Genomic DNA, 10,607 nt, shown 5'->3' on the forward strand with positions numbered 1-10,607 from the left:
AGCTCAAATGGAAAGCATGAGAAAAATGATTTCCGAGCTTTTGACTCCGGTCCCTCCCATGGCTCCCGCCGTAGAGGTAAAGGACACGGGTGTGTTAGAAGAGGGAGGTGCTTCGGCATTACCCTCCTCTACCAAACCCGTGGATGGTGATAACTCAACTTCTATCAAATCTCCCATTGCATCTCCTAGGGGAACTAGTGGAGGTGAGAGCTACAATCGAGTGGCTCCGCCTTTCCTATCTCCCGATATCCCGGTTCCCCATCCTCATGTAAACATTCGGAGCGACCCACCTAAGTTTAATGTTAAAGATTTCGATACATGGCAATTTGAGTTTCGCTCTCATGTTTGCAGTGCCTCCAATGAACTTTGGAGAATCATCGTGGAAGGCTTCAAGCCATACAACCCCGAAAAGTTGACTAGAAGAGAAGCGATTGATAGTCAACTCAATAACACCGCCTTGCACATGATCCAAACTAGTGTGGGGACACAAGAATTGTCTCGTGTTCGGAATTACACCACCGCCAAGGAAGCTTGGGATGGGTTGGCCGCTAGTTGCATTGGAAGTGATAGCATGAGAAGGAACAAGTACCAGTATCTTCGGAATCAAGCCGAAGGATTCATGAGGCTACCGGATGAAGATCATGAAGTCATGTATGGAAGGCTTCTCACCGTTGCCGATGCGTTCCGGAATGTGGGGTGCGACCCACATCAATGACTCTTGGATCAAGGAAAAGTACATCGAGTGCATGATGCCGTTTGAACCCATTGATGTCAAGACCCTTGTTGGGAGAGAATGCTATTCCTCTCTCACTTCTCAACAAGTCGTGCATGAGATGCAAGCCCTCAAGGTGCTCGAGCAAAACTCCCGTGATTCTCGCAATCGTGCCATTGGTATGTCAAAAGGGAACGATCTTGCCTTGATGATAAACTCCGTAGAAGAAGTGCACCCTCAAGAACAATATATGGCATCTTGGAGTATGACCTATCCGGAAGATTTGAAATGCCACTATCATGATCACATGGCCTTCCATGCAAAGTCCTTTTGGGTTGATCCTTCCAAGGCCAAGGAAGACAACATCAAGAGAAACAACAAAAGTGGGTTCACTAGCTTTTGTCCAAAAACAAGAACATGCTACAACTGTGATGACAAGCGCCATTTCATCACCGAATGTCCCTATGAGAATAGGGAGAATCATAATGGAAGGCTCATTCCCAAGGACAAGAGCAAAGACTCAAAGGGCAAATATGCAAAAGCCCCCAACAAGAAATACTACAACAACAAGACCAAGAAGGGCAAGATGCCCTCAAGAGTTGTGCTAGTGACTAGGGAAGAATATTCTTCCGATGAAGTTGAAAGTTCTAGTGATGATGAAGAAGAAGAAAGCTCAAAGGAAGTGGCCGCCATTGTCACTACCAACATTCCCTCTTCTTCTCTCTTTGAATCCCCCAATGAGAATTCTCATATCAAGAATGCACATTGCTTCATGGCAAGGTCCTCCTTGGCACATCTATTGTGCTATCAACTCAAGAAGAATATACCTCCGGAGATGATGATGTTGATGATGAAGAAGATGCAACCTCTAATGGATTGGTAGCTCTTGCCTCCCTCTCCACTAACTCTTCATCACCAAGTGAATCCCCCAATGAGGTCATTCATGTGGAGGAAGAAAGTTGTCTCATGGCTAAATCCTCCGAGGTATCATCTCCTAGCCCCTCTATGCCTAACATATCAAGTGATCTAGGGGTTGATCATGCTAGTCTAAAAGTGAAACAAGAAATGCTAGAGTTTGATGAATTCATTTTTAACCTACAAGGTAACACTAAAAAGCATGTTTCAAATCTCATGATTCGTATAGCTCAACAAAATGATACTCTTGAGAAAAAAATGTCAAATAGAGAGAGAAGACTCTCTTGAAATCCATGCTCTTAAAAATGCTCTTGAGGAAAGTCAAGAAACTATAGCTTCTCTTGAGGAGAGGCTAGAAAATCTTGAAGGGCCTCAAGATAAAATTAACAAACTCATCAAAGCTAGAGATCTTGCTAGGGCTAAGACTAAAATGCTTAAAAAGGAAAAGGCCCAATTTGGTGTTGATCATGAGAAACTTGTGAATGATCTAGATGAACTAGACAAAGCTCACAAAGCTTTGAAGAGTGAATACACTCTCCTATCCAAGTCAAATGAGCAACTTCAAATTAGGCTTGCTTCATATGATGTGCCTAGTTCCTCTACCCCTTCATGTGATCATGCAAATATTATTGAGGAAAATGGTAGGTTGAAGGATGAACTTGCTAAGGCCTCCTATCCTCAAAGTAAACTTTCTTTGGATGATCTCTTGAGTAAGCAAAGATCAAACAATGGGAAGGAGGGCCTTGGTTATAGGGCCAAGGCAAAGAAGGCAAACAAGCAAAAGGCCAAGTCCGCACAAGAGAAGAATAAAGATATCACTAATGGTGAAGCCCCTAAGGGGAAAACCATTAATGATGATGATGCGGGAAATGCTAGCCCTCACTATGTTCTATTTAAAGATTATTATGGTGATGTTTATGCTAAATATGTTGGCCCATATGATGGTTATGTTGCTTGGTCTATTTGGGTCCCAAAGACCCTTGTTGCTAACAAAAGAGGACCCATTGAGAAATGGGTACCTAAATCCAAGAATTGATCTCATGTAGGACTATGCCACCGGAGGTTCAAAATGGGTACTTGATAGTGGATGTACAAGTCATATGACCGGCGGCAAGAACCTCGTCAAGGAGTTGAGGCCCAATATAAATAATATCACCGTCTCCTTTGGCGATAATTCTACATCCGAGGTATTGGGTTTTGGCAAGGTTGTGGTTGCACACAACATTACTCTTGTGGATGTCATGCTTGTCAAAACCCTTGGTTACAATTTGCTTTCCGTTTCCGCCCTTGGCAAGATGGGTTTCGCCGTCTTTATTGATAATGATATTGTGGTCCTCTTGTGGAGCAAGACTCTAAAAGTCGCTTTCGTTGGGTATCGCGAACATAACTTGTATGTGGTGGACTTTTCGGGGACCACCAGTTCAAGTGCGATGTGCCTATTCGGAAAGGCGGATGTGGGTTGGTTGTGGCATCGCCGCTTGGCCCATGTCAACATGAGAACTTTGCAAAGTCTTCACAAGGGAAACCATATTGTGGGACTAATGGAAAATGTGTCTTTTGCCAAAGATCATGTTTGTAGGGCTTGTGTTGAAGGCAAAATGCATGACTCTCCGCATCCAAGCAAGACTATCATCTCTTCCAAGAGGATCTTGGAGCTCCTTCATGTGGATCTCTTTGGTCCCGTTACTCATGCAAGTCTTGGTGCGAAGAAACATTGCTTGGTGATTGTTAATGACTACTCAAGATACACTTGGGTTTACTTTCTCAAGACGAAAGATGAGACTCAACAAATATTCATTGACTTTGCTACCGAGGTGCAACGCCAACACAACCTCCTCATTATGGCAATAAGAAGTGACAACGGCTCCGAGTTCAAGAACTATACACTCAATGATTTTCTTAGTGATGAGGGGATTCGTCATCAATATTCCGCTGCTTACACCCCTCAACAAAATGGTGTTGCGGAGAGGAAGAACCGGACTCTTATGGATATGGCAAGATCTATGATGGCGGAGTATAAATCCCGCTATAATTTTTGGGCCGAAGCCATCTCCACTGCTTGCCACTCTTCTAACCGGCTCTATCTCCGCAAGGGACTGAACAAGACTCCATATGAAATACTCACCGGGAACAAGCCTAATATCTCATACTTCAAGGTGTTCGGGTGTAAGTGTTTCTACAAAATCAAAGGAGTTCGTTTATCTAAATTTGCTCCTAAAACTTTGGAGGGTATATTTGTTGGTTACGGTGCCGAATCTCACACTTATAGAGTCTTTGATGTATCCTCCGGGATTATCATCGAATCTTGTAGTGTGAGGTTCGAAGAAAATGATGGCTCCCAAGTGGGGCAAGTTGGTGTATGTGCAGGTGATGAAATACCTCAAGATGCCATAGTAAGAATGGGTGTGGGATTTTTCCGCCCCATTGAGGACACGGTGTGGTGTCTCGGGAAGGACTATGCTCTACCACGGTGGAGCCCTCATCTTCTCAACATCAACAAACCCCATCTCTTGAAGCAAATAATGCACCAACCCAAGAACAAGAACAAAACCCTCCCTCTTGTGTGCAAGATCAAGGACAAGATCAAGGGCAAGATCAATCACGGATTCATGATGGATCCGATGAATATCCATTCAATATTCACCTCTCACCGGATAATGTCCAAGATCAAGCACATGAGGATGAGCAATCTCAAGAAATTGAGGAAGCTCAAGTTGAAGGTCAAGACGGGGACCCAAATGATCAAGTTGATCAAGTGATACCTCCAAGGCCAAGAAGAACCAAGGAGGAGATCGAGGTCCGTCGTCTAGCAAGAAGAGAAAGGAACCTTGAAATTCGCGAACACACTCATGACAAGGTCCTTGGTGATCTAAGGGCAAGTGTTACCACAAGAAGGCAATTGGCTAATTTTAGCAATCATCATGCTTATATCTCCTTAGTGGAACCCAAGAAAGTATTTGAAGCCCTTGAAGATTCGGATTGGTTGGAAGCTTGATGTCTACGCCCCCTCCTTTTCCTGTAGACAGTGTTGGGCCTCCAAGAGCAGAGGTTTGTAGAACAGCAGCAAGTTTTCCCTTAAGTGGATCACCCAAGGTTTATCGATCTCAGGGAGGAAGAGGTCAAAGATATCCCTCTCATGCAACCCCGCAACCACAAAGCAAGAAGTCTCTTGTGTCCCCAACACACCTAATAGGTGCACTAGTTCGGCGAAGAGATAGTGAAATACATGTGGTATGAATATATATGAGCGAGTGGCAACGGCACCGGAAAAGTGCTTTGCCTAGGACAAGTAAACAAGCAGTAGTAACGCAGCGGTGGTAACGCAGTAAAACGAGTAAACAAGCAGCGATAGCGATATTTAGGGACAAGGCCTAGGGATTAGACTTTCACTAGTGGACACTCTCAACATTGATCACATAACAGAATAGATAAATGCATACTCTACACTCTTGTTGGATGATGAACACCATTGCGTAGGATTACACGAACCCTCAATGCCGGAGTTAACAAGCTCCACAATTCAATGTTCATATTTAAATAACCTTAGAGTGCATGAAAGATCAACACGACTAAACCAAGTACTAACATAGCATGCACACTGTCACCTTCATGCTAAGAAAGGAGGCATAGATCACATCAATACTATCATAGCAATAGTTAACTTCACAATCTACAAGAGATCACAATCATAGCCTACGCCAAGTACTAACACGGATGCACACACTGTCACCATTACACCGTGCAGGAGGAATAAAACTACTTTAATAACATCACTAGAGTAGCACATAGATAAATTGTGATACAAAACACATTGCAATCATAAAGAGATATAAATAAGCACTTCACTATGCCATTCATAACAGTGAATAAGTATTCTGTGAAATATAGCCTAAGAGACCCACACGGTGCACACACTGTCACCTTTACACACGTGGGACAAGGAGTCTCCGGAGATCACATAAGTAAAATTCACTTGAGTAGCATAACGACATCTAGATTACAAGCATCATCATATGAATCTCAATCATGTAGGGCAGCTCATGAGATTATTGTATTGAAGTACATAGGAGAGAGATGAACCACATAGCTACCGGTACAGCCCCGAGCCTCGATGGAGAACTACTCCCTCCTCATGGGAGACAGACAGCGTTGATGAAGATGGCGGTGGTGTCGATGGAGAAGCCTTCCGGGGCACTTCCCCGTCCCGGCGGCGTGCCGGAACGAGACTCCTGTCCCCGGATCTTGGCTTCGCGATGGCGGCGGCTCCGGAAGGTTTCTCGTACCGTGGCTTTTTCGTATCGAGGTTTTAGGTCCAGGGGCTTTATATAGGCGAAGAGGCGGCGTCAGAAGGTCGAAGGGGCACCGACACTATAGGGGCGCGGGCCCCCCTTGGCCGCGCCGGCCTAGGGTTTGGTGGGCCTGTGCCTCCTCTCTGGCGGTTCTCGTGTGTTCTGGATGCTTCCGGGCAAAATAGGAACCTGGGCGTTGATTTCGTCCAATTCCGAGAATATTTCGTTACTAGGATTTCTGAAACCAAAAACAGCAGAAAACAACAACTGGCACTTCGGCATCTTGTTAATAGGTTAGTTCCGGAAAACGCATAAATATGACATAAAGTATGCATAAAACATGTAGATATCATCAATAATGTGGCATGGAACATAAGAAATTATCGATACGTCGGAGACGTATCAGCATCCCCAAGCTTAGTTCTGCTCGTCCCGAGCAGGTAAACGATAACAAAGATAATTTTTGGAGTGACATGCCATCATAACCTTGATCATACTATTGTAAGCATATGTAATGAATGCAGCGATCAAAACAATGGTAATGACATGAGTAAACAACTGAATCATAAAGCAAAGACTTTTCATGAATAGTACTTCAAGACAAGCATCAATAAGTCTTGCATAAGAGTTTAACTCATAAAGCAATAAATCAAAGTAAAGGTATTGAAGCAACACAAAGGAAGATTAAGTTTCAGCGGTTGCTTTCAACTTATGACATGTATATCTCATGGATAGTGTCAATGTAAAGTAATATAACAAGTGCAATATGCAAGTATGTAGGAATCAATGCACAGTTCACACAAGTGTTTGCTTCTTGAGATGGAGAGAAATAGGTGAACTGACTCAACATAAAAGTAAAAGAAAGGTCCTTCAAAGAGGAAAGCATCGATTGCTATATTTGTGCTAGAGCTTTTATTTTGAAAACATGAAACAATTTTGTCAACGGTAGTAATAAAGCATATGTATCATGTAAATTATATCTTACAAGTTGCAAGCCTCATGCATAGTGTACTAATAGTGCCCGCACCTTGTCCTAATTAGCTTGGGTTAACACGGATTATCATTGCATAACATATGTTTCAACCAAGCGTCACAAAGGGGTACCTCTATGCCGCCTGTACAAGGGTCTAAGGAGAAAGTTCGCATTGGATTTCTCGCTTTTGATCATTCTTCAACTTAGACACCCATGCCGGGACAACATAGACAACAGATAATGGACTCCTCTTTTAATGCTTAAGCATTCAACAACAGTTAATATTCTCATAAGAGATTGAGGTTTTATGTCCAAACTGAAACTTCCACCATGATTCATGGCTTTAGTTAGCGGCCCAATGTTCTTCTCTAACAGTATGCATACTCAAACCATTTGATTGTGAAAACCGCCCTTACTTCAGACAAGACGAACATGCATAGCCACTCACATGATATTCAACAAAGAGTTGATGGCGTCCCCAGGAACATGGTTATCGCACAACAAACAACTTAATAAGAGATAAAGTGCATAAGTACATATTCAATACCACAATAGTTTTTAAGGCTATTTTGTCCCATGAGCTATATATTGCAAAGGCGAATGATGGAAATTTAAAGGTAGCACTCAAGCAATTTACTTTGGAATGGCGGAGAAATACCATGTAGTAGGTAGGTATGGTGGACACAAATGGCATAGTGGTTGGCTCAAGGATTTTGGATGCATGAGAAGTATTCCCTCTCGATACAAGGTTTAGGCTAGCAAGGTTATTTGAAACAAACACAAGGATGAACCGGTGCAACAAAACTCACATAAAAGACATATTGTAAACATTATAAGACTCTACACCGTCTTCCTTGTTGTTCAAAACTCAATACTAGAAATTATCTAGACTTTAGATAGACCAAATATGCAAACCAAATTTTAGCAAGCTCTATGTATTTCTTCATTAATGGGTGCAAAGTATATGATGCAAGAGCTTAAACATGAGCACAACAATTGCCAAGTATCAAATTATCCAAGACATTTTACCAATTACTACATGTAGCATTTTCCGTTTCCAACCATATAACAATGAACGAAGCAGTTTCAACCTTCGCCATGAACATTAAAAGCTAAGAACACATGTGTTCATATGAACCAGCGGAGCGTGTCTCTCTCCCACACAAACATTTATTCAAACAAAAACAAAAACAAAAACAAACAGACGCTCCAAGTAAAGTACATAAGATGTGACTGAATAAAAATATAGTTTCAAGAAAAGAAACCTGATAAGTTGTCGATGAAGAAGGGGATGCCTTGGGCATCCCCAAGCTTAGATGCTTGAGTCTTCTTGAAATATGCAGGGATGAACCACGGGGGCATCCCCAAGCTTAGACTTTTCACTCTTCTTGATCACATTGTATCATCCTCCTCTCTTGACCCTTGAAAACTTCCTTCACACCAAACTCAAAACAACTCATTAGAGGGTTAGTGCATAATCAAAAATTCACATGTTCAGAGGTGACACAATCATTCTTAATACTTCTGGACATTGCCCAAAGCTACTGGAAGTCAATGGAACAAAGAAATCCATCCCACATAGCAAAAGAGGCAATGCGAAATAAAAGGCAGAATCTGTCAAAACAGAACAGTCCGTAAAGACGAATTTTATTGAGGCACCAGACTTGCTCAAATGAAAATGCTCAAGCTGAATGAAAGTTGCGTACATATCTGAGGATCACTCACGTAAATTGGCATAATTTTCTGAGTTACCTACAGAGAATTTTGCCCAGATTCGTGACAGCAAAGAAATCTGTTTCTGCGCAGTAATCCAAATCTAGTATGAACCTTACTATCAACGACTTTACTTGGCACAACAAAACACAAAACTAAGATAAGGATAGGTTGCTACAGTAGTAAACGACTTCCAAGACACAAAATAAAAACAAAGTACTGTAGCAAAATAACACATGGGTTATCTCCCAAGAAGTTCTTTCTTTATAGCCATTAAGATGGGCTCAGCAATTTTAATGATGCACTCGCAAGAAATAGTATTTGAAGCAAAAGAGAGCATCAAGAGGCAAATTCAAAACACATTTAAGCCTAACATGCTTCCTATGCATAGGAATCTTGTAAATAAACAAGTTCATGAAGAGCAAAGTAACAAGCATAGGAAGATAAAACAAGTGTAGATTCAAAAATTTCAGCACATAGAGAGGCATTTTAGTAACATGAAAATTTCTACAACCATATTTTCCTCTCTCATAATAACTTTCAGTAGCAACATGAGCAAACTCAACAATATAACTATCACATAAAGCATTCTTATCATGAGTCTCATGCATACAATTATTACTCTCCACATAAGCATAATCAATTTTATTAGTTGTAGTGGGAGCAAATTCAACAAAGTAGCTATCAAATATAGGAGGCATATTGTAATCATAATCAAATTTATCCTCCATAACAGGTAGCAACAAAAGACTACTATCATTATAATCATCATAAATAGGAGGCAAAGTATCATCAAAGAAAATTTTCTCCTCAATTCTTGGGGGACTAAAAATATCATGCTCATCAAAACCAGCTTCCCCAAGCTTAGAATTTTCTATATTATTATCAACAATGGTGTTCAAAGCGTTCATACTAATATTACTACCAGCATGCAAATAAGGTTCCATAGGTTTTTTAATTTTCGCATCAAACCATCCATGTCTTAAATCAGGAAATAGAATAAGAAGCTCATTTTTGTCCATTATGCCAAACTAGTGTAAACAAGAAACAAAAAGATGCAATTGCAGGATCTAAAGGAAATAGCTTCAAGCACAAACACAACAGCAACAGAAAAGTACTTTACCTGGGACCGAAGTATGAATGCCTTTTACCTTTCCTCCCCGGCAACGGCGCCAGAAAATAGCTTGATGTCTACGCCCCCTCCTTTTCCTGTAGACAGTGTTGGGCCTCCAAGAGCAGAGGTTTGTAGAACAGCAGCAAGTTTTCCCTTAAGTGGATCACCCAAGGTTTATCGAACTCGGGGAGGAAGAGGTCAAAGATATCCCTCTCATGCAACCCCGCAACCACAAAGCAAGAAGTCTCTTGTGTCCCCAACACACCTAATAGGTGCACTAGTTCGGCGAAGAGATAGTGAAATACAGGTGGTATGAATATATATGAGCAGTGGCAACGGCACCAGAAAAGTGCTTTGCCCAGGACAGTAAACAAGCAGTAGTAACGCAGCAGTGGTAACGCAGTAAAACAGTAAACAAGCAGCGATAGCAGTATTTAGGGACAAGGCCTAGGGATTAGACTTTCACTAGTGGACACTCTCAACATTGATCACATAACAGAATAGATAAATGCATACTCTACACTCTTGTTGGATGATGAACACCATTGCGTAGGATTACACGAACCCTCAATGCCGGAGTTAACAAGCTCCACAATTCAATGTTCATATTTAAATAACCTTAGAGTGCATGAAAGATCAACACGACTAAACCAAGTACTAACATAGCATGCACACTCGTCACCTTCATGCTAAGAAAGGAGGCATAGATCACATCAATACTATCATAGCAATAGTTAACTTTGCAATCTACAAGAGATCACAATCATAGCCTATGCCAAGTACTAACACGGATGCACACACTGTCACCATTACACCGTGCAGGAGGAATAAACTACTTTAATAACATCACTAGAGTAGCACATAGATAAATTGTGATACAAAACACATTGC

This window comes from Lolium rigidum, unplaced genomic scaffold (assembly GCF_022539505.1).
Source record: "Lolium rigidum isolate FL_2022 unplaced genomic scaffold, APGP_CSIRO_Lrig_0.1 contig_39330_1, whole genome shotgun sequence".
NCBI classification, from domain to species: domain Eukaryota; kingdom Viridiplantae; phylum Streptophyta; class Magnoliopsida; order Poales; family Poaceae; genus Lolium; species Lolium rigidum.